The 25652-nt window shown below is 38.5% G+C and overlaps 1 pseudogene; it reads right to left on the bottom strand.

Moving 5' to 3' along the window:
- Positions 1–1329: 1329 nt before the first annotated feature.
- LOC103460938 (NLR family CARD domain-containing protein 3-like) lies at positions 1330–10572 on the bottom strand (annotated as a pseudogene).
- Between the last annotated feature and the right edge of the window lie 15080 nt (positions 10573–25652).

The following is a 25652-nucleotide window of genomic DNA, read 5'->3' as shown; positions in this document are numbered from 1 at the left end:
TCGGGGGAAATGCAGGCTCTCTCAATAGCTGAGCCTGCTGCTGGTAGAATCCTGATAACTCAGGTGTTACACTGTGGCCTGATGTGGCATTTATTCCCAAGGTGTCACTGGCAGCAGGCAGTACCCACTTCGCTCCATCTTGCCCGGTTTTACACCAGAGGCTCCTCTCAACCACTGTGCGCTTATTTTATTCTTGAGGCATATATCAATGCCACTGCATCTTTCTGAAAGACAGATGGCCTTTTTGTTTGCTATGTGGGCTCACAGAAAGGTCAGGCTCTTTCTAAGCAGTGACTTGCACACTGGGTTGTGGATTTGATTGTTAAGGGCTGTGCCTTGCAGGACTGCCCACTGCCAACAGGAGAGAAGTACCACTCTACGAGGGCATGTCGACCTTGTTTGCTGCCATGACTGGGATTGTACATTTTATGCCGTGCGGCTTCCTGGAAATCACCTAGTACCTTTGTTCAGTTTTACAGGGTGAATGTGACTGCGCCCCATCCCTTTCAAGGAATTCTGGAGCAGCATACCTCTACATCACATTAGGGTGAGTGGTATAGTGGTTGTTCCTTGAAAGTTGCAGATTCCCTGTGACCTTGTTGACATAAGTCATCCAGTGCTGAAGCACCGCCTCTGGCAGTCAGTAGGGACGGAATAGAATGAAAGTTACTACAGTAGCTACGGTTCTTTGAATCCTGGATGATCGCCAGAGTGCTTGGTCCCTTGGAATCCTCGAGAGAAGGTTGAGGGATTGAGTGCCAGGTGTCATGTGACTATGAAATCATGTGGGTTCCTGGCAGGTCACAGGAAACCTTGTTGTCGTTAACACACGAACTGCGCATGTGCTTCAGTGCTTGAAGCACTGCCTCTGGTGGTCATCCAGGATTTATTGAACCGTAGTTACAGTAGTAACTTTCATTTCCATGGCAAACAACAGCAGTAATAGGGTTTATTAAAAATTTTACATTAAAAAAAAGATCATAAAATGTGATCTTTCATTGGAGCAGTGGCCCAATGAGAGGAGTTTAAAGTTAAAATGTGTCTTTGGCTGATTGGATTTTTCAGAGAAACCTGAGATGTTCTCAATACTTCCTATTCATGTTAAAATAAAAACTGAATAAAACAACTTTCCATGCTAGAAATGTCTAAAAATCGAAAGCTGCCGCTGTCATAAATGAACTGAATGTTTAGTTGTTTGAATGGATAAATATTCCAAAGGACAAAGGAAGTAGTTAAAGGCCAAAAATCCTTCAGTAGCAACTTGAAGAAAAAGAAGAAACATGAGGACAATAGTGCTGAATCAGCATTTACACAATGAAACATCTGGACTCACCGTGCCTTTCTGCAGTTCCTCACAGCTGGAACCAGTCTCCGTCGTCCATCCCATGATGTGTTGTACTTCTCCAGGTCCAACTCATCCAGAACCTCTGACATCTGCAGCATGAAGGCCAGAGCTGAACAGTTAGTCACTGAGAGATGCTTCCCCGAATCCAGCAGCTTTTGGATCTCCTGAGTAAATGAGACGTCATTCATCTCTACCAGACAGTATAAGATGTTGATGCTTCGGTCAGGAGAGATTCTACCAGTGTTCATCTCCTTCAGGTTGGTGATGATTCTCTGGATGGTTTCTGGACTGTTCTCTGTCTGACCCAGTAGGCCTCCTAAGAGTCTCTGGTTGAACTCGACAGTGAGACCATGAAGGAAGCGGACAAACAGATCCAGGTGACCATTTTCATTGCTGAGGGATTTCTTCATGGCTTTCTCCATGAAGTCCTCCAGAGATGTTTCTCTGTATTCTTTTCCCAGGAATCTCTTGATCATGTCTGAGTTCCTGGTGGTGAAACAGTGGAGCATGTAGACTGCAGCCAGAAACTCCTGGATGCTCAGATGAACAAAGCAGTAGACTGATTTCTGGAAAATCACACTCTCTCTTTTGAAGATCTCTGTACAAACTCCTGAGTACACCGAGGCCTCTGTGACATCCAGACCACACTGCTCCAGGTCTTCTTTGTAGAACATGATGTTTCCTTTCTCCAGATGTTCAAACGCCAGCCTCCCCAGCTTCAGAAGAACTTCCCTGTCAGCCTCCATCAGTTTCTGTGGACTTGTCTCATGTACTCCATGGTATTTGTTCTTCTTCCTCTTTGTCTGGACCAGCAGGAAGTGTGAGTACATGTCAGTCATGGTCTTGGGCAGCTCTCCTCTCTGCTCTGAGGTCAACATGTTCTCCAGAACTGTAGCAGTGATCCAGCAGAAGACTGGGATTACACACATGATGTGGAGGCTCCTGCAGGTCTTGATGTGGGAGATGGTTCTGCTGCACAGCTCTTCATCACTGAACCTTTTCCGGAAGTACTCCTCCTTCTGGGCATCGGTGAACCCTCGTACTTCTGTTATCCTGGAAATACATGAAGGAGGGATCTGATTGGCCGCTGTAGGTCTGGAAGTTATCCAGATGAGAGCCGAGGGAAGCAGGTTCCCCTTGATGAGGTTTGTCAGCAGAACGTTGACTGATGACTTCTGTGTGACGTCAGAAACCAGTGAACCGTTGTTGAAGTCCAGTGAAAGTCTGCTTTCATCCAGGCCATCAAAGATAAAGAGCAATTTGCATTTAGCCAGCTGCTTTGCTGGGATCTTTTGGAGTGTTGGATGGAAAACATGGAGCAACGTGAGAAGACTGTGCTGCTCATCTCTGATCAAGTTCAGCTCTCTGAATGAAAGCAGAACCACCACACTAATATCTTGATTCTCCAAACCCTCTGCCCAGTCCAGAGTGAACTTCTGCACTGAGAAGGTTTTTCCAACACCAGCAACACCGACCGTCAGAACCACTCTGATGGCTCCAGGTTGGTCAGGGAAGGTTTTAAAGATGTCATGGCACCTGATTGGAGAGCCATGGAGCTTCTGGATCTTGGAAGCTCTCTCCAGATGCTTCACCTCATGCTCTGTGTCCACCTCTTCACTCAATGCCTCTGTGATGAAGAGATCAGTGTAGATCCTCTTGAGGAGGGTTCTATTTCCTATTTCATCACTTCCTTCAGTGACATTTTCACATCTTGTCCTCAGACTGATCTTATGTTCCTCTACAACCTCCTGCAGACCAACATCTGCTGAAACACAGAAGAAAAGAAAGCTGAAGTAAAAACATGATTTATTGATAAAGTTGGAACTAAACCATCTGGAACATTGAATGCAGCAGTTTTATACAATATCAGCTCTTCAGAATGTGTCCATTGTTCTGTTTTTACTGTTTCCATCTGACTTTTTCCAACAAATAACAGCTTCCAAAGAGGAAGGGAGACAAAAAAATGTTTCTTCCCAACATTTTACAGCCTTTTCCAGCATTAATGAAGAAAAAGCTCTAATCTGCCGGAGAAATAGCGGATTGCATCGCTAGTTTAAACAGCTTTTCTCTTTCAGAGTCTAGATTGGATTTTTTTTAAAGAACAATTACAGACTGGAAACGACATTGGACTGATTTGGCCCAACAGATTCAGAATCATAATGTTATTGTCATTGTCAGAAAGACAACAAAATTGCAGTTCCAGTACAACCATCCATTACACAACAACACGAGGGGTGGGTGGGGCGTTTATGGTCGGAAGTGGGAGAGGGGGTGTCGCGGCCTTCTAGTTTCCAAAAAAAAATACTCCAACAATGGCTGTGGGTGTCAACAAGCGGTTTTTGATTTGAACGCACTTCTGACTTAATTTATTTGAAAAATTATAATCTTTATTTTTTGTAAAAATTAGCAACAAATAATTACCAAAAATGTCCTACAACTTAGCCAAAATGAAAATAAACTTAATGTGACGATTCAAGTACGAAAAAGTGGAACGTGAAAAATGGAAAGAGGTCAAAAAATCATTTACAATAAACCTCCCGTCCACACACCAAACAATGCTTCAACCAAGCACCCGGTGTGTTTTTAATTACTCAAATTAATGGGGGATTTAACAAATTACCAACATAGTCTAATCAATTCAAATATACAAATTCACTACAGATTATGGATCTAAACTAACTTAAATAAATTCTAACTTCCCAAAATAAAAATAAATTAGTAGAAATTACAATTTGCAAACTTTACATAAATGGCCACAACAGGGGAGATAGTTGGCTGAATTATTACATGTTGCATTCATACTGTAAATATATACCGTAATCTGTGATATATTGTCTGAGTAAATAAAGATTTCTGTCTCTCAGACATCCCTTCGCTCTTTTTGTTAAAGTAGTTTTACAGCAGGCTGTTTTTATTCACTTTGTGACTTCATGCATCAAATTACATCCAGCTTTAAGATGTTCAGTTTTAATGCATTTATCAGAAAGGGCTGAAAACAGAGCCACTCCAAAGCAAATCCTGTAGGTTGTTGGGTTGATCATGTAACACTGATGATGTGATTAGAGAAACTAGAATACATTGGAGAACACAGTTGGACCAGAACCATGTTCAGCTACAGGAGCAGTGATGGGTGGGGGTGTATTAATGACCACTGACCAGAGAAAACATTTAAACTGCTGGTTTACCATTTGTTAGCAAAACAAACATTTGGCATAAAGTTCAACAACTTAAAAGCATACAACTATTTCCTTGTTTTATTTTAGGTTTTTCAGTTATAAATCCTTCTTATTTGTTAAACTTACAGTTGTTTATTAAAAGTAAACTATTATCACAACCTAAGTAATCTTTTCTATTTAAGTTCAAGTTGCTGCTTTTGATTTACAGTTTTATATTTCAAATCTGCTTGAACTATCTCAGTGTAGCTTTAACACCATAAAAAAAGCAAGAAACTGCAAAAACGTCTTTCTCAAAATAAGTTTAAAATATGAAAAACAATCTCTATGGAGATTTATCAATATTCAAGAAATATGGACTTAAAGCAAGTTTCTATATGTTGCTGAAAAGTTACCTGCATGTTTTTGTCTTATTTCAAGTTTACTGGGATATTTACAGTTGAAACTAAACAAAATATGGCATTTTCTGGACTGTACACCTACAAAGTTTTTTTCAAAAACCGGAAACGTGCATGTGATGTGGTGGCGCAGGGTTAAGCACAACCCATAAATGGCTGTCTTAGTCCTCGATGCAGCTGTCGCAGGTTCGATTCCTGGCCTTGGCGACCTTTTCTGCATGTCTTCCCCCTTCTCTCATTACCCACTTTTCAGTCAATTAACTATCAAATAAAGGCCACTAGAGCCAAAAAATCTTTAAAAAAAAAACAAAATCGGTAACATACATATATAAGCTGCACCGTGATATAAGCCGCTGATATTTCCACCGCTCTCGGTTTTTCACAAGGACGCAGCAGGGCTGTATCCTTAATAAGTCTGCTATTATGGACGCAGCCCTCCGTCTCCAACGCTGAACCACGGATTCGTTCACGCCGAGTTTACGTGCAGCGGTTCTATTTCCCTCCTGCACTGCCAGATCGAAAGCGCTCAACTTAAGAGCTGCATCATATGATCATATTCTGTGTGTGGTTTCTATGATGAGGGGTATGAGTTTAAAAACATTTCTGAGTCGTGCTTGTTGCTAGCATGTGCTTGTTCCAAATGAAAATTAGCGTTTTCTTCTTTGATTTCCAATTTTGACTTCCAATGATTCACTTCCTGCTAAAGAGCCCCTGGTGGTTAAAGAAAAATCCACAGAAAAGCTGCACCGGGCTGTAAGCCGCATGGCTCAAAACGTGGGAAAAAGTAGCGACTTATAGTCCGAAAAATACGGTATTTGGCAATTACCAGCATAACAGTTGCAAAATAGACAATAATTTAACAAGCGACTGAATAAACCTTTGTGTCAAATTGTTCCTTTAATGATCCTGAAGGGTTAGAGGCCACTGCTACTTTCGCACCAAATTATGGCTAAATCATACCAGTTCTGATGGAAACAACATCCATCAGAGGAAGCAGCTCCTGTTAGTTTAGGTTTTAGGGCTGTCTGGGTTTTGGTTCGCCTCTTGCTTTTCATTGATGGAATGCAACTCAGCAAAAATTTACAGAGTTTGATTGAACTTTCAATTCAGGAAATAGCAAAAGGTGCCACCTATTGTTTCCACTTTGAGCATCGTTAATCTGCTTGAGTTTAAAAGCTAAAATACTTAAACTCTTAAAATGTGGTCTAAATCAGTGTTTTTTAACCACTGTTCCGCGGCACACTAGTGTGCCGTGAGTGATCGTCAGGTGTGCCGTGGAAATTATTCAATTTTACTACGGTACCGTATTTTTCGGACTAACAGCTGCTACTTTTTTCCTTAACTTTGAACCATGCGGATTGTAGCCCGCTGTGGCTTTTATGTGGATTTTTCTTCTACCACCAGGGGCTCTCTAGCAGGAAGTGAATCATTAGAAGTCCAAATTGTAAATCAAAGAAGAACGGCTAATTTTCATTTAGAACAAGCACATGCTAGCAGCAGGCACGACAGAGAAATGTTTTCAAACTCATATCATGCAGCTATTAAGTCGAGGGTTGTCGATCTGGCACTACAGGAGGGAAATAGAGCCGCTGCACTTAAGCTCGGTGTGAACGAAATCATGGTTCGGCTTTGGAGACGGAGTGCTGCGTCCAGCAGATTTATTAGGACGCAGCCCTCTGCTGGGTCCTAATAAAAAACCGAGAGCAGCTTCCAGTTTTTATTTTATTTTATTTTTTTTAATTGAGGGTGCTAGTATGGTGCGCTCTATAGTCCGAAAAATACGGTAATTGGTTTTAAAAGATTTTTTGAAAATGAATTGTCTGCAAATAATGACATCTTCGAGTGTCTGCTGTAGTGATGACTAGCGGCGTAATCATGTAATGTTCTTACCACTAGATGGCAGTAGGTACGGAGCATTTTACATTCAAACAGAGAATTAGTGATGCATGAATGTTACAGGTAGCGGTGAGAGCACTGAATCTAGAAAGACTGTGATGACAGTGATGGAAAAGACAGTGAAGCTCAGCAGTAGTTAGAAAGAACATGAGTCCATTTCCCACAACATGTCTGTGTGAAGTGAGCTTCTCAAGTCTGGTTACTATAAAACTAAAACCAGAGACAGACAGGGAGCTGTTGAGGAAGAGCTTTGTCTTTCTTCAATTTCTGCCAGTAAATCAGCTGTTTTTCTCCAAACATGCACAGGTTTCACACCAGGTGGGTAAAATATACAGATATTGACATTTTGTACATGCAACTCTTCATATTGTAACAGTGAATATGAAGTGAATTGTTTCCCAAATATTATTGCTTCTTTCAGAATAAGAATTATTTTCTGTATTCTGGCTATAAGATGCTTGTGGATTAGTTTGTAAAACAGTTTGACGTTTTCTACAACTTCTTTAAATTTAACACCACAGTGTTGTGGCTGTTCAGGTGTATTTTGAAGTGGACATGTTAAGTGCAATTTGAAATAAGAAATGTAAAATGTGATAAAAAATACATTTTAGTGTTTATTTGATTCCTATTCAGACTTTGATAAGAATTACTATATATAGGCGGCCACAGAGTATCTTTATTTCCATTTTTAGTTGGTGGTGTGCCTCGGGATTTTTTCAATTAAAACAGTGTACCTTGACTCAAAAATGGTTGAAAAACACTGGTCTAGATTATTCTACACTAATAGCAGAAACTAAGTTTGTGATTGGTGAAACTTTGTCGTAAATGCAGGTAAAATCCAGGAGCTGGTAGACAACCTCTCATTACCTGATGACCAGTCAGGTCCCAGTAGGACCTGATTCTGGGTAAAGTCAAGCTTTAGCAAGTCACTGCTTCCTGCCGTCCTTTTAAAAGATTTTTTTTTGTTAGTCCACCCAGCTTGTGGACTGTTTTGGTTTCCTTAGAATATGTGAGAGCGAACCAACTATTTTTATTATTTTTGTTGTGTTTTGTTGTCCTGTGTCGTTTTCGGGTCACTTTCCAGGATATAAGAGATCCGATCCTGTTTGGAGTGAGATCTTGTGTTTAGATTGCATGTAATTATTCTGCAGTGAATTGAGTCCATCATAAGTTGCAGTGAACTATTGTAGTGTTTTATCCAGGTTGGATTGACAATAGCAATGGGAAACCTTCTTATTTGTATAATTATAATTATTGTTAAAGTTATTCACGTGGTTGATTGTTGTCTTTGGGCTCAGTGGAGTCATAACACAGAGTTACCAACACATTTATACCAGCTGGAAAACACAGATTAGTAGAAAATAATTGATCACAAAAAGACTTTTAAGCCTTGAAATCCCAAATCTGAATGAAAGACGTGGATCTGGTCCAACAGAGATGACAGGATGGAGCTCTGATTGGAGGTGTTCAGTCTCACCTGGAGGACAGCTGCTCTGATTGGCTGTCAGCCGTCCAGCTCCTGTTCTGGGTCTTTCTCCACACTTGGGGCAGGAGGAGGGTCCAGATGGATCAGACTGGTCCCAGTAGGACCTGATGCACTGTCTGCAGAACCAGTGTCCACAGCTGGTAGAGACCGGATCCATCAGAACCTCCTGACACAAGCACAGCAGGACGGCTCCTCCTCCTCACCAATGCTGCTCCTCTTCTTCCTTCTGTGAAAACATTTCTTCATCAGTGAAGTATTTCACTACCAATAGCCTGGAGCTGAACATGTTCATGAAGATCAGCCACAAACTAAACTGGATCAGAACAGAACCTCAGATCATTGACAATCTCATTTGAAGTACTTCATTGTATTATATCTGGTATCATGATTGATCTTCCTTTTGTTGTATTTGTCCATCTGAAGTCTGTTCAGGGACAATAGTCATTATTCTGTCTGAGCCAGAGTAGAAAACTGATCCATCAGACGCTGAAATAAACCAAAAACTGACTCCAATCTGGGTTCCAGTGGAGAAAGTTGAATCCTTCTTTAATGGTGGAACACCAGTAACACGACTGATCTTTGCATTGATCTGAGCTTTTTATAACAAGCCTTACACTTTTGCAGAGCATTATGTGGACATGCTAGCAGAGCTAACAACAAGTTATCTAAAGTTCACGTCTTTTCTAAGTCAAATAAAGTTGGATCGACTAAATCCGACTTCATGATGGTGCTTTGGACTTTGGTTCTGTTCACTTTGTAGTTTTGTTGTCCTGATTTATTGTTTGCAGTTGTAGTCTTTGTTACAGTCCATCTTTATTGAGTCCAGTTCCTGTTTTATTCAGGTGGTATGGTTGATTATGTGGACTTTGTACTGATTTCCAAGTCAGAACCAAGTCTGACTTGGAAATCAGGCAAGACATTCTGCTTGTCTCACCTGTTAATGTTCCCACTCAGCTGGAAGCTGCTGCAGCTTCAGAACACAAAGGGAAATATTTAATTTTCCTCCACAGTTGATTCTAGTCTCTCACAGCCCAGTTTAGGTCGCTATCAAACTAAAATGATTTAAATTATATTTTTGTCTCTGCATCAGTTTCTAAACAGACATCAAAGTTAAACCTGGTTGTTGTCTGCAGAGTCACATGCACCAGTTAAAAACTAGTTTCTTACTCTGGTTTTGATGGTCCAGGTTCAGTACTGAACAATGGAGGTTTTATTTTGGACCAGTCACTCCTCATGGAGGGACAGCTGGATCCTGGAGGTTCTGCTCTCCCTCTGTGGTTCTGACCTCTGAAACACAAACATGTTGTTATTCAGATCACATCAATCAGTGAGAAACTCTGAGATAAAAACCAGAGAAGAAGCTCTGAACACAAACTGCTGCAGGTCTGAAGCTCCAGAGTGAAACATTCAGACTGATCTGTTGGGTCAAACTCAACATTTTCTCCAGAACTGGTTCTACTGGTTTGGATCACATGGGTCACAGCAAAACCTGCAGGACAACAGGCTCATGTCCCAGTTTGATGGAGCTGATCAGATCATATTTCTAGGAATTAGTCCACAAAGTACTTCTATAGAATCCACTATTAGAACTCCATATCCCAGAATGCACTACACAGCGTCTCACTGCTGCCATCTAGTGGTAGAAGGTGGAGAGCAGAAGATCTGGTACCTGACATCAGAACTAAAACTGTTCATCTGGTCCGAGGAGCCGATGTGGGTCATTAAAGACCAGAACCCAAGAACCGAGCAGGAAGCAGAACCTCAGAACCAGGAGACCAGTCCAGTCCTCTAGAGCTGCTCTGACCTTTGACCTTTCTGTTTGAAGCTGCTTAGGCTCAGTGGGCATGGCCAGGTCATCAGCCTACCTGGATCAACTGGACCTAGTGTTCCCAGTATATAAACTGGACCCAGTGTTCTGAGGATAGAATCTCTGAATCGTCACATTCTTGCTTTTTGTTTTTCTGCAACATTTTCATCATTGATTCATTCAGACTCTGATTTACTGACCAACATCCTTCATGTTTATTCAGCTTTAATGTAAAGGAAAATAACAATCAAGCTTTTAAATTTAACTTGAAGACCAACTAGTTAGTATCAGATCTAATATATTTCATTCACATGAATCAAATAGAAACTGGTTTCTTACTTTCTGTCTGAGGGTTCAGGTTCATTACTGAAGAGGGGAGGTTTTCTTTTGGACCGGTCACTCCTCATAGACAGACTGATGGATCCTGGAGGTTCTGATCTGTCCGTCTTTAAATCCAGATCTTCCATCTTCTGAACTTCTGGAGAGAGAAACCAGAACCAGTCAGTCCAGTAATCCGGTTCCAGTTACTGTCCTGTGAAGCAGAAAGCTGGTTCCCATCATGTGTTCAGAAGATCAGAGGAACCTGATTCCAGCACAACCTCAGAAACTAAGCGTCTCTTAAAGGCAGATGAGATGGATTTTGTCTGGAATTTTGACAGCAAACATCTTGGTCTTTCATTCAGAAACAAAGAGCTTCTGACAAAAATAGAACACCAAGTAATTCACTGGTTCCAGTCTAACAGGTAACTTCTCTTTAGAAAGGACAGAAGTCACATGTGTTCTACCACATGGTTCAATCCTGAGGCCCGTCCTATTTAATATCCGTTCCTGCTAGGTCAGGCTATAACAAAATAATCAGATTATTTACCTTGACAAAATTATACATAGCTCTACATTATGGTGTCACCAGATGACTCTGAACCCATCTAATCACTGAACAGATGTTTAGAACAGATATTGATCTGTTCTAAACATGGATGTGCCAAAACCTTCTCCAGCTGAACAGAAACAAAACTGAAGTTATCTTTGGACCTAAATAGGAACGATCTAGAGCACAGGTTCAAAGTCCAGTCCTCAAGGGCCGCTGTTCTGCAGTTTTTAGATGTTCCACAGGTACAAAACACTGGAATGAAATGGTTTAATAACCTCCTCTTTGTGTAGGTCAGTTCTTCAGAGTCTTGCTAATGACCTAATTATTCTTTTCAGGTTTGGTGCAGCAGGGGCACATCTAAAAGTTGCAGGACAGCGGCCCTTCAGGACTGGAGTTTGACACCCCTGATCTAGAGACACTGCTTCAGTTATTACAGCTGGAAACTAGACATCAGGCTGAACTCTGACCTGAACCTTCAGTCAGAGACACATAAAGACAGTTACAAAGTTGGCCTTCTATCACCTGAAGAACATCTCCAGGATTAAAGGACTTATGTCTCAGCAAGATCTAGAGAAACTCATCCATGCTTTTATCTTTAGTTGCACTGATAATTGCAACAATGTCTTCACAGGTCTGATTAAAAAAAAATCAATCCTCCAGCTGCAGATGATCCAAAAATGCTGCTGTTAATGTTCTGACTAAAACCAGGAAGATAGAGTCTATCACCCAGTTCTAAAGTCCTACTACTGAGAGAATAGACTTTAAAATACTGTTGTTAGTTTATAAATCACTGAACGGTTTAGCACCACAATACATTAAAGATCTGCTGTTGCTGTATCAACCTTCCAGACCCCTCAGGTTCTGGTTCTGTTTCTACTCTGCATCCAGAACCAGAATCAAACATGGAGAAGCAGCATTCAGCTTCTATGCACCACAAATCTTGATAAAACTTCCAGAAAACTCTAAAACAGCTAAAACACTGAGTTCCTTCAATTCCAGACTACAAACCCTTAAACTGTTTAGAGTTGGCTTTGATTAATAATGACTGGAAAATAAATTAACTCTATTCTGGATTATAACTTTTTTCATCACTTTTCTTTATTTTTACTCTATAATGTTCCTTTATTGTTTATTATGTAAAGCTCTTGAAACTCCTTTGTTGCTGTAATGTCTTTAGGTAATAAACTTGATAACTTCGAGTCATCCACTCCTCCATGATGCCGTTTTCAGCTCTGAACTGGATCCTATTCTAGAAACACCCAGACTGAGGTCAGATGTAGTGAATGAAGGAGTGAACATTTCCTATGAAGCAGTGAATGTTGGTCCTCTTGAACAGCGGCTTGTTGTCATGTTGGACTGGCTACCCTGTTAGAGAGCAGCGGTTCTGGAACCGTTGAGGTCCATATCTGGTTTAGAGGAACATGTTCTGCTGAGAGTCAGAACCTCAGAGACCCTATCCTGGAGAAGAATCAGAGGAGCAGACCAGCAGCTGTTACCAGTAACATGACTACACAGCAGAACCTCAGAGGAAACAAACTGGACCAGTTAACCCAGAACCAGCTGCACTTCAGCAGGTCCATTAAACCTTCAGTTTGAATCTGAGAGGCTGAAGCTGCTGCAACGTTCTGACTGCATTTCCTTAAAGCTGAAAACAACTTAATAAAAATTATTTATAAATGTTAAAGCAGGAGCAAAAGGTTCCCAAGCAACAATCCATTTCTGCCAGCAGGTCTGATTAGAAACTTGGATTGTTCTAATAGCAGAAACAATAAGACACAAATGAAGCATGTTTATTTTGTTGCACATCCTGAGCCGCTCAATTGTTTTACAATTTGGATTAAAATACAGGTTTCTACATTTTATGTGATTATTACATCTTGATAAATATTTCATCTATCAATTCCCCCCAAAAATAACTTTTTACAGTTTGAATTTACTATAGCAACATCACAAATAAGAAAGATTGAACTTAGTTAATAATATTAGCAGAATTAAATTACATTTGAGTGGTTTCTTTTCTTTTTGACATGTTGTCTCTGCAGCTCAACTGTTAGCTGGAAACTTTAGTTCAAAGTGAACTTATGACTTAGCAAGGAAATAATAACATGTACACATATAACCAGGTAAGAATGGCTTCTTCCCTTAATAACTGAAATCTTTATTTGAAAACATTTTCTGTTGAATCATTTTAAGTTTTTCTGATTTTAGTTTGATCATCTGAAACATTTCAGAATTTTTCAACAAAGTGTAGAACAAGAGCAGCAGCATAATATCTAACTGCCTCATGGTCTCAGACGTGAAGAACTACAAACATGTCTGTTCATTTTCTGACTCTGTTCACTGACAACAAGAAGTTTTGTTGTTCGTTTGGAATCAAAACCTCCACAGTAACATTTGTTTGAACAGAGATCAGAGTAACTTTGTTCACCACAGGACCTAAAACAATCAATATAAACACATTTATTGCTGCTGACACCAAACGACGTAAACAGGAAGTTACTCTGAACAAAAATCTGTCAGAGAATCAAACAGTTCTGACTCTTTTTACCTTCATAGAGAGAAAAACTCACTGAGCTGCAGTGAAGTTTCAGTAAAAAATTGATTTTTACCTTCAACTCTGAGAGACTTGATTTAATTCACTCGTTCTTCAGAGCTTCTCTTCTCTTCCTGCTACCTGTGAACCTGAGCCTCTCCCTTCTTTATTTACAGGAAGTCACATGAGTTTTTCCAACAGCCCTGATGCGTTCAAGGACATTCAGTAACATTCGCAGACATATTTAGCTTCATATCAACCTGTTTATCCACAGGGTGATATTTTCTAGAGTGTTAATTAAATATCTGTGACGCGTTTTAGACACATTAAACAAAACTCCACCAATACCAGCGGCATGTTGAGGCTAACTGGGAGCACTGGGCTCAACCGGAGAAGCAGGTGATGCAGCAGCTCTGCAGAAAACCTGGACAGGACCTGAACATCTGGTTTCTATAGCAACCTGGTGTAAATAATTGTTGAACTTGTTTGATTATGAAACTTGTTGGTTCCAGTCAGACCCGGTCCAATCCACAATCCATTTCCATGTTTTATTGTCCTCCTCTGCAGGAGACAAACTGTCTACAGAGATTCAAAACGACACAAATATTAAATAAAGCAAAACAAAGTTTACTGGAAAACATTCAGTGAACAAAAAGGAGAAACAATTTAAAAGGAAAATGAATCTAAAGAATCAAAGATCTGGAGCTGAAATGAAATAAATGTTTGTTAGAAAGTGTGGAGCAGATTTATGGAAATGAAATGAACTGAATTACATCAATTTAAATTAAATCTAAAACTCAATACATTTAAACAATATTCTGCCTCATAACATGCACACCTAAATATAACAGAATAATTTATTTTTAGCCTAATTTAGGCCAGGAACAGAAACGTTTTACTTCCTCCTGCTCCCTCTGAGCAACTTTTCTTTTTTGTTGATTCATTTGTAATTTTTTTAAAATCTTGTAGCTCAAAGAAGTGAAGTGAAATGAATGTCGGATGTAATGATGTCATCATCCTGAGCCCTCATGATGATGTCATTACCCTGAGGTCTCTGGTTTGACTCAGAGCTCATTATGGCTCTTGTCACCTCAGTGACCGTCAATGTCTCTGGATATGTTTCAGCCACATCTGATTCTAATCTAAGGCATGGAACATCCACCATCTCAAAAACTTCACTCTGCTGACATATGACTGATCGGCAAGACACCCCAGCGGTCATATAGTGAAGTTTGCTGACAACACAGCAGTAGTGGGACAAATCTTGAACAGTGATGAGTCCAAATACAGAGAGGAGGTGGAACACCTGGTGCTGTGGTGCAGCGAAAACAACCTCTGCATCAATGTAAAGAAGACCAAGGAGATGGTGGTGGATTTTCAAAGGGACAAGGATCCTCAGACCTCTACACAGCACAATGCAGGAGGAGGGCACTCCTCATCATGAAGGATTCCACTAATTCTGCACACAGGCTGTTCCAGCCGCTCCCCTCAGGCAGGAGGCTAAGGAGCATCCAGAGCAAGACCACCAGGCTGAGGAACAGTTTTTTCCCTTCTGCTATCAGACTGATGAACTCAAATTAGCACCAAATACAGCTTCACCTCATAGTTTATTTATACACAAACACATAACTACACATATCTCTTAAATTTCCGTTTTGCTCATCTGTTCATTTATTTATTTTATTTTATTATTTATCTACTTTTTTAATGTAGTGGATTTCTTGATCTGGGACCTGAGTACAAATTTTGTAACACAAACTATCAAGGTGGTATGACAATAAAAAATAAAAAAAATCCTTGAATGCTTGTTAATTAAGCTATTTTGTATTTTAACTGCAGCTCATTGCTAAGTATGACAGATGTAAATGGGTTTATTTCAATTGATAGGTATTTTCCTAGAACCTACATAAAAGAACCACAGACAACGTATATGAATTTTATGACTAAACTTTTGCAAAAGGAGAAGACTCTGTCAACTGCTCCTCCGAGCCGTTCACAGAGCGTTCTGAAGATCTTTGGGTAGAGCTTGTCTTTTATTTTCAAACTTCAAAGAGGGAGGATAGGCAAGATAGACAGCAGAGGAAAAACAGCAAAGGTCGTAAAACATTTTACCTAAACACAGCAAAGGTCGTAAAACAATTTAACATCTGACCCATGATCTGAGCCCGGTTCAAATCTCGGTCAAACTGTTTCACATGAAGATGAACAGGCAGCTGTGACCCCCAGGTTAGTTCATACACACACTAAAGAAGAGAACACTTTAAACTGACTAACATTAGACTGAATATGAACTAAAGTAACAACAAAATGATAATATCAAAAAATCTCTATCATCAATCTTTAATTCAGCATTTTACAATATCCATTACAGCTCACATTCTGAAAGTTGATCATTTTCTCATTTTGTGGTGATTCAGTTCCTGAATCAACTAGAAAATATTTAGTCTTTTCTCTGTCAGATTGATTTGGGTCATTTAGTTCAAGTTATGAATCCTTCATCAGAGACGCTGCAGAAATGGGAACATTATCATAAAAGAACAACCTGATTGTGAAGATGAGTCATTTTAAAATGACTCATCTTTTAATTAGGAAATTGAAAATGATTTCAATTTCCTAACACATCTGGTTCAGATTAGTGTGCTGTAGTCTTTGCTGGTTCTGATGTCTGGACCAGAAAACTCATGTCCTGAAGAACCTGCAGCCTGTTGAGCTCAGAGAAAAACTCAGTTGTCTGGCTTTTTTCAAATAAAGCTGAAGTTGGCTTCTGATTGCAGCTTCCGAGTCAAGAAATGGCTAAAGGGCGATTCCATCTAATTATTCACCACTTTCAGCATCTTTAATCTACTCTAGTTAAAAAAAACACTGCAACACCTAGATGCTTTAAACCTGGACTAGATTATTATCAACTAGTAGCAGAATATTTTAAATTAAGTGTCTGATTTGTGGAACTTCAATAAAGGGTGACTTCATTCTTTTTGCATCTAGATGTTTGTCCTACTTCACATGAGGGGGATTTCTACACCCTGGGGTCCGAATGCTGTCCTGTTCTGACCTCAGATCAGCAGGTCCAACTCAGTTACACAGAGGGACTAAATTAAACTCTGGATCCAAGTCCAGGAACAAACTCAGAAAATATTTATTCAAAAAGAAGATAACCGATTTTCAGATCAATTACATCCAATTATTCACAGAAATATTAATAATTAAATACCTCAATCTCTCCAGTCTATGGAGAACAGCTGATGTTTGTTTTCCAACTACAGTCATATTTAATCAATACAGTTCAATTACGATAGGGGAAGTTTTTGAGTAGATCTCGGCAGTAGGTGACAAACTGAACGCCTCCAAGATGTTGAGACCAGCACGTCCTCTGATCCAATACATCTTATTAAGGATAAAATCAACAAAACGTGTTCAAATTAATGGCCCAACAAAATTAATAATCTCAGTAATTATTGTTTAAACAAGGTGTGTGCATTTCGGTACCATTACAAAAATAAAAAGGGACTCAAAGACCCTGATGAGCAGAGCAGTAAATATGAAGCCTGAAAACCTAATATCTTAACGGACTGAATCTTTTGTGTTTTTAACTAATCTCTGCTGGGTTTGTGGGGCGCAAGCGGTTGCCACGGCAACAGGTTGATTAAATGACATTAAAAAGTTAGAGGTTTAGAGTCGATCGCCTTGTTTTACCTTTGTTTACCTTTGCTGGGATGCATCACAGCTGCTGTAGTTTATGAACGTTCAATAAACGACAAACTTGGACTAACTACCTCGTTCGTCTGCGACTATATTTCATTAAGTAACAAACAAATGGCTTCTACCGCGATAATTATGTGAAATTAAATTAATATTTTTTTAAAGTTTTGTGCGCTCTGGTATCTTGCTTTGAGGCTTTTCCTGTATCAAACATGCTATTTATTTAGTGGAAATATTGATGCGATAAAACTATCTCCAAAATAACCTTTCAACTTTTTAACTCCACTGTTGAAAATGAGAAGCTGACATTCACAAATGACATTGAAATAAATTCTAGTCCAACTTCTGGTTTGTTGCGATTCCTCTGGATCCTGTTAGAGGAAAAATATCCCAACTTCACAAGATGTGGCTTTAACATAACTCCTGTCAATCTGAAGCTTCTCATATTTAGGTCATCAAACCAAAGTTCAGATCTACCATAACTGGTTCCGTCACCACCAGGTCAAAAGTACAGCTTTTTGGCGCAGTACATTCATTAACGTTTCCATCATGTATGTTTTCAGATGCAGACCATCCTGCAGGCCTCTGGTCTCAGTGTTTCCCTTCAGACTCCTAGTGGGCTCACAGCTTCAGAATGACCAGACCTTCACCTTTCTGGAGCAGGAAACTCGGCCAAATGCACTGGTGACACATTCATTTAAGAAAAATGTGGCTGTTGTTATAGAATTGATATGCATGAACTGTCTGTATTTTACTGTTTTGAATAAACAAAATGTTTTATTATGAAATCTGTGTTCCTTCTAATCTGTGAAGTTCTAATTTAATCAAATCTCATGTTTTTACATCCCAGAGACAATAAAATGATTGTTTGTTTGTAGCTTAAAATAAACGAAACAATCTTAATAGAACAAAGCTACAAAAATAGAATACAGATTGAAAGTTTTGGACCCGTTTTATTTTTTGGTCTCATTACACTGAAGATTCTTCAACATGAAGCTAAACAGTGAGTGGAGTACCTTGTATGCACGACAACGTAGAAATGAACAAACTGACATATTGGGCTCTTAATAGCAACCCTAGCAGTTATTTTACACAGCTTGATTTATTGAATAATGATTGTGTTCACTTACAGACGCCTTCAATTGGAAATTTGCAATCTGAAGTATCAGTGAAATAGTTTAACCAGTCAGTCCTCAGGTCGTCTGCCCTGCATGTTTCAGGCCTCAGTAAATGTCTCATGGATGAACTAATGCTATTGTTTGTATCAGGGGCTGTGGAACAAACACTTTAAAATGTTTATGTTCTGTATAACAGAGATCACTCTGTTGGGTGATTTGTAATAGACAAATGTTTTCATCTCACTGTCATTTCCACTCTATAGCTGAAGTTCATCACATTTCTGGATGTTCTGTGTTTCAGTTAAATTGAAGTTAGCAGGTTTTTAATCAGGGCCACAACACCCTGTGTGTGTTGGGTTTAAGAAAAGAGGCTGCTCTGTTTGAGCAGCATTAATATTTCCTCTGATGTTTGGGTGAACTCTTCTCTGTGGAGGTCGGCCATCTCTCTGGTTCTTCCTGAAGGAGACCCATCAGGAGTTCTGGTGCTGCTCACAGTGCAGACGGTTCTCCTCACTGTCAGCCCTGGTCCCTCTCAGCCAGAACCTCCAGTCATTCTGTTCCTTCACCCTTGAATAAACATAACAGAATATGTTCTGGGTGTTATGATTCATTTGTTAATTGAAACAATGTTTAATATCAAGATTAATTTATTTCCTTAACAGTTCCTTCTCCTGTTCCCTCAGAAGGGCAGAGTTTAGGAGTGACTAATTACATTTACTCAAATATAGTTGAGTAACTTTTTGAAACTCAAATGAACTTTTAGGAATACTCTTACTATGCTGAACTTTTTACTTTTACTCAAGTCATTTTATTATGAAGCATCACTATTATTTAAACAAATTTTTAATTTTGTCTTTAAAATACCAAAATTTCCACTGAACATAATATTTTGGGCCTTCTAATTGTGTAATTTTTTAAAGATATGAAATAATTGATAACTTGATCAGTTACTCAGTACTGATAAACTTTTTACCAAATGCTTCTTTACTCTTGTGTAATTTCTTATCCAGCTACTTTTTACTTTGAGTAAAAACATGTTGAAGTGCTACTTTTATTCCTGGAGTATAAATTGTGGGTCCTCTGTCCACCTCTAAGGAACAGTAACCACATGTTGAGGCACATATGTTGACCAAAAACAGGCAAACTAAGGTGGACAAGTTATACATCCACGAAGAACTACTTCAATTAATAGTCATATTTACTTTATATGCATGTGGGCCACACTTGGCACACCTCAGGGATGTAACCAAGAGAGGCAATGATTGTAGCAGGAGTTCAGCTTTTATCCATTCTGTATCCTCACTAAATGTCACTGTATTCAGGTTGTCTGTTTACAAAGGTAAAATAACGGCGATCGACTCTAAACTTCTCCTACCTTATTACTGTCGTTTAATCAACCTGTTGTCGTGGCAACCGCTTGCGCCCCACAAACCCAACATAGATTAACTGAAAACACAACGGATTCAGTCCGTTAAAATATTAGGTTTTCAGGCTTCATATTTAATTCTCGGTTAACAAGCATCACCTCTCATGAACACAACGGTGGCTGATTAGCCAATTTAAACTTCGCTCTACTCATCAGGGTCTTTGAGTCCCTTTTTATTTTTTGTAATGGTACCGAAATGCACACACCTTGTTTAAACAATAATTACTGAGATTATTAATTTTGTTGGGCCATTAATTTGAACACGTTTTGTTGATTTTATCCTTAATAAGATGTATTGGATCAGAGGACGTGCTGGTCTCAACATCCTGGAGGCGTTCAGTTTGTCACCTACTGCCGAGATCAACTCAAAACCTTCCGCGATCGTAATTGAGCCCTATTGATTAAATATGACTGTAGTTGGAAAACAAACATCAGCGTTAGTAGCTTACCGTGTAACGTCTGGGCAACCGGAGGATCCTGGACGGACAGCAGCGGTGCATGTCTGAAAGATGGCCTCCGATGCAGATCTCCAAGGCTCTCCACTCTCATTCTTTCAGCTCGATGCTCCATAGAGCTGCCTCTGGATATTGCAGTTCACTTACGATGTACAGTAAAGTTGCTCCTTATAGTTGGATCACAGCTGGTAGCTACGAAGGTGTCCCGAACCTTCAATCGTAAACCAACTTCAGCGGCCGCTTCGTCCAAACTATAAAAACTCCGGACGGTGAAGCTCTGAGTCCATGAGAGCCGCCAACTGAAACACGTTCTGTCTGAGCGGCCACACGAGAACTAAAGTCAGGAGTAATAACACTATTTTCTAATGAAGTTAACGAGCTTCAGCTTATTGATAACCCGTTAATAGGTCGCCATCTTTCTTGAAGCAAAGTATGGGTGTGATGCTAACCAACCAATTGGGGAAGTTGTAGCCTGATGACGTGCCTCTCCTCATTTGCATTTATTTTTTCCAAGTTTTGCGGGGAAATAGAATGTGATAAATAAGAAAATAAGGAAAAAATAAATGAAAAAGGGAAAATGGAAAAAATTACTAATTTTTAAACAAATGTTAAATGAAAAATAGATAACAAAAATGGGTAAATAAAAAAGGGATATATGAGAAATTGATTAATGAAACTGGGAAATAGAAAATAAGGTTAAAGGAAAAAAGGAAATTGAGAAATTGTTAAATTAAAAATAGATTAATGGGTAAATAGATAAAGGGATAAATGAAAAATTGACAAATGAAAAATAGATAAATGAAAAAGAGAAATTGAGAAAATGATAATCTGAAAAATAAATAAATGAAAAAATTGGGTTAATGAAATAGGGAAATTGAAAAGTGGTTAAATGAAAAATAGATTAATGAAAAATGGGTAAATGGATAAAGGGATCAATTAAAAATAGATAAATGAAAAAGAAATTGAGAAATTGATAATATGAAAAATAAATAAATGAAAAATTGGGTTAATGAAAAAGCTATATTATTTATTTAACAATTTTTTTATTTATTTCACTCATTTTCTTCATTTTTTATTTATTTCACCCATTTATTTATTTATTTAATTTTGGCTGAAATGGCTCTCCATAGAAAAGTGGGTAAATGAAAAATAGATTAATGAAAAAAGGGAAATTGAGAAATTGATAATATGAAAAATAAATAAATGAAAAAATGGGTTAATGAAAAAGCTAAATTATTTATTTAACAAATTATTTATTTATTTCACTCATTTTCTTCATTTTTTGATTTATTTTACTCATTTTTTATTTATTTCACCCATTTATTTATTTATTTAATTTTGGCTGAAATGGCTCTCCATACTACAAGTTTTGAAATCAGAAAATATTTGAAAGGGACAAATTTATTTATCAATTACAGTTGACTCAAAAGTAAAGGCTGTAAAAGCAGCTTTAATGAACTGTGTCTCACCTGGACCAAAGGAGTCAGAGGACAAACCCAGCTGGTTGGACAGAGTCGGATCAATGTGATGAAGACGTTTGATCATCAGTCTGCAGGCTCTCTGTCCCTTTTTCATCACAGCATCTATGGTGTAATATGTTTTATATAAACTGACTACATAAAAACAATTAAATCTGAGACAATTTATCACGCTTTACTTCATTAGGGGTTCTAAGTGCAGTAAGCTCTCACTAGTCTAGCCCCTTAAAGTTCTTTGCATGTGACACATTTCTTCAAGAAAGAAGCCTTGAATCCGGCGGTTATGTTTAAGTCTTTATGGGACTTAAGAAAAGGAAATAAAATGTTTTGTTTCAAAATAGATCAAAAGAGTGTAACTCTCAAGATGCCAAACTTCTTCAAGGAGGAAGTGCTTCCATCCTTTATTAACTAGTTAGTCAAAAAGCCAATCAAAAGGCACCACGCAATCAGCTTAAACAAGATATAATTACAGATGCTCATCTTTTTTCAAATAGAGTAACAAATGAAAAACAACATATTGTATGAAGTTTCTAAAATGTATATATGGCTCCTACAGGGACAATGTTTCTTTAAGTATCAGTGCAGACTGTCAGTCATTCTAGGATCTGATTTCCTTCAGGCTGAAATGAAAATATCTAAATCCTGCTTCTTGTTATCTGACTGTGTGTGGTAAGCGGGTCCAGTAGTCATTTTTTAAGGTTCTGATGGTTTGAAGTTTTAACTCCTCAGTTCAAGTCTAAATAACAGCAGTGGATGGGGCGGATGGTTTTAAATACTCTAGGGGGCGCTGTGTTGTAATTTCATCACAATCTCTTATTATTGATCAATAATTGATTGAAATGTGATCAGCTGTCCTCTGTCTCCATAAACTGATTCAATCTGGATTTTCTACTGATAAAAGCCCAGAGAAACCTCTCAGATCAATAAATTATTGACTTCATATTGAAATATTTTCCATCCACCAACCAGAACCCAGATTATCTCAGCCAGCCCACAAACACTCAGAACCTACTGGTACCAGTTTGACTCCACTATGAAACTAGGAGCAAACTCAGCTGGTTGTCTGGGTTACAGATGAAAACTCAAAGAAAATCAGAGATCCTGGTTGAAATCAGGTGCTGCAGCTCTGCATCATAACCAGAACCAGGCCCAGTTCTGGTTCTGGTTCTGTCCAGCAGCTCAAAGAGAGAAAACCAGTCAGGACTGGAAACCAGTAGAAAGTTAAAACCCACCTGATCAGATCTTTGCTTCTCCTTCTGTTCACACAAACCAAGTCGGAGCGAACTGGAGAACTGGACCTGAGTCTCCAGAACTCACCACACCTCAACCACCTGAGGCTCCGCCCCCTCTGACAGCAGACGTGTGTTCACCTGTTCCGTTCTGAGCGTCTGAAGAGGAGAGAGGCGAGTCCAATGGAATCCAGATAGAAAGATAAGGTAACATGGAGGGAGGCTCACATGGCTGGTTCTGATTAGGACGGGTTGTTGGGTTTTGGACAATGATCCGGTCTATAGATGGAGTCCAGAGAGGAATGAACACCAGACAGCCTGATCAGATGGTTGGTCCTGCTGCAGCAGAAATCCTCTCTGGAACAGGAACTCTCACTCTCACTGAAAATACACAACCAGAAACCTAAAAATATGTGGCTGATTGTTCATTAAACAGGGATTTTTATTAATTTATTTAACGTACTCGTGTTGTTCAATGTTGATATGAAGGTAGCTTTCTGTGATGATTCTCACATGAACCTCACTCATTCATTCATGAACATTAAGCCCTTAAGCTTTGGGCTCCTTTAGTCTGGAGGGTTTAAGTTGCAACAAGTTTGAACATGCAGTAGGCGTTTACTGGAAGATGTTTGTGAGTTTCTGTCTCTGCTGTTGAGAAATGTTTCCTCGTTGCCTAAGTTTGCTCATTTAGTTTTTTTGAAAACTAAATGACTCACTACTGGTGACTGGTTCTGGTTCAGATCAGGAGAATAAAATAACAATGAAATATAACATCTAAAAATGAGACATCAGAGAATTAACAGGTTGTTTGTTTTCTTTCAATGTGAGACTAATGGTACTTTTATTTTATTTTGAAAACCAGTGTTGCGCTGCTCAGCCAGTGGCGTTTGCTTCATTCGAGATGCCAGCCAGCTAATTTAAAGTTCACTGCTTAGAAGAGAATAAAACGGATGAATTGAAGAGTGAAGAAAAAGCCTGAAGGTTCAGTTTCACAGCTTCAGGATTCAGGACAGAAATCACAGTTTATACTGGAAGTTATTATTATAATTCCACACATTACACACAAACACAAAGATTCATACATATGTTCAGAAATATATAAAGTAGTTAGAGAAAACTATTAAGTTTTATGTTTCTTTAGTTCTTACTGCCCTCTGGTGGTGAACTATTGTAACCACAGATATTCGTCATATTAATCAGATGATTTGTTTGGTCTTTTTTGTTCTTATTTTCACTTTTATCAAGTCAAGAAAAAACCTTACATTAATGTTGTAAATAATAGTGACTAAGTGAAGAGAAAACTAAACTTCAGTAAAAATCGTCCCATAAGGACTAACAATGCTCCACAGCGCCTGTTTAACCATGAACGATACTATTTTCAACACATGTATGTATTAGCAATGTTTCATGTAGCATAAGAGCAGCTAAATATCTGCTAACATAGTTCCATCACCTTTAAACAAAGATTAACTGCTCCAAAACACAATATTTTAAAAGAACAGTAATTGAACTATCACTATTATGCTTAAAATACACTTACTGAACACAGAAAATAAAACTTCATACCTTCTCCCACGGAATCCAAACAGAAAGAGCGACGGAGAGCGGGAAAACCTTCAGAGATTACAATGGTAATGTCGTCCTTTGGGGAAGAGGAAGAGGAAGAGAGGAGGGGTGGGGGGCAATATTTCATCATTTGAAATACTAAGTAAACCAAAGAGCCTCTTGTTTCTCCAGAGATTCAGGTTGCAGATCCTGATATTGCAGATGGAAAATGTGATTCTATCTCAATACAGCAGCTAAAAGTGCAGCACTATCATTTTTAATTCATTGTTAAAGTACAAGTGTGAAAGTAAAAAAATAATCCACCACTGAATATTAACAAAATACATTTTGTTAATATTGTCTTAAGTTTGTAATAAAGACTTTTTAACTCATAAAAAAAAACTGCTGTGTGAAACTCTTTACAGGACGTTTTTTCTGGTCAGTCAGACTGAATAAAATCCTGCAGTGACTCTTATTTAACGACAGTAATGTAAGCTGACTTGATCTGACTTTATAAAAGTGAATAAACACAAAATGCAGTTGAACAATTTACCTGAAAAATGTCTGCAGTTCACCACCAGAGGGCAGTAAGAACTGAATCAACCATCATAAAACTGATACATTTCAAACTTTTAACTAAATAGTTTCGAGTGATTACAGCTATATTAACTTAATCATGTAAATAATAATTGAAATATTTCGTACTTGTATGTTATTAGAGATGGAGATTCATTATTAAAATAATTCAAACCACAAGATAAACAACTATCTTAGAAATAGTAATAATTTCTACTACTCTTGATGGAAATGAAACTGGAAAAACCCCCATTATATTTTAGTCTGTAAATATGTTTTGGGTAATTTTGAGACTCAAAGTCTGGAAAAAGTGCTAATATTAAGAAAAACATATTTATTAGTGATAAGATTCAATCAGCTGAGATCAGAGCATCCAACAGGATAAAACCACCTCAAGAACAATGAATAAAATTAAAAAGTTAGTGAAGCTTTTTTAAAAAAAATTAGACAACTTTCGTAAACAGAAGATTATTTAATTCTTTGGATTTGTTTTTGCCAGGGACTTTGTATATATCGCCCTCTTGTGGTTACACACTGTAACTACACACAATTTATTTTTGACGAGTTTAATCATGAATCAAATCAATGATAAAATCATGAGTGGATATCAGTGAACT

Source organism: Poecilia reticulata, chromosome 2 (genome assembly GCF_904066995.2).
Source record: "Poecilia reticulata chromosome 2, P_reticulata-male-v2, whole genome shotgun sequence".
In the NCBI taxonomy this organism is placed as follows: Eukaryota; Metazoa; Chordata; class Actinopteri; order Cyprinodontiformes; family Poeciliidae; genus Poecilia; species Poecilia reticulata.
The sequence above is the reverse complement of the archived record's forward strand: the minus strand, read 5'-3'. Positions and strand labels throughout refer to the sequence as shown.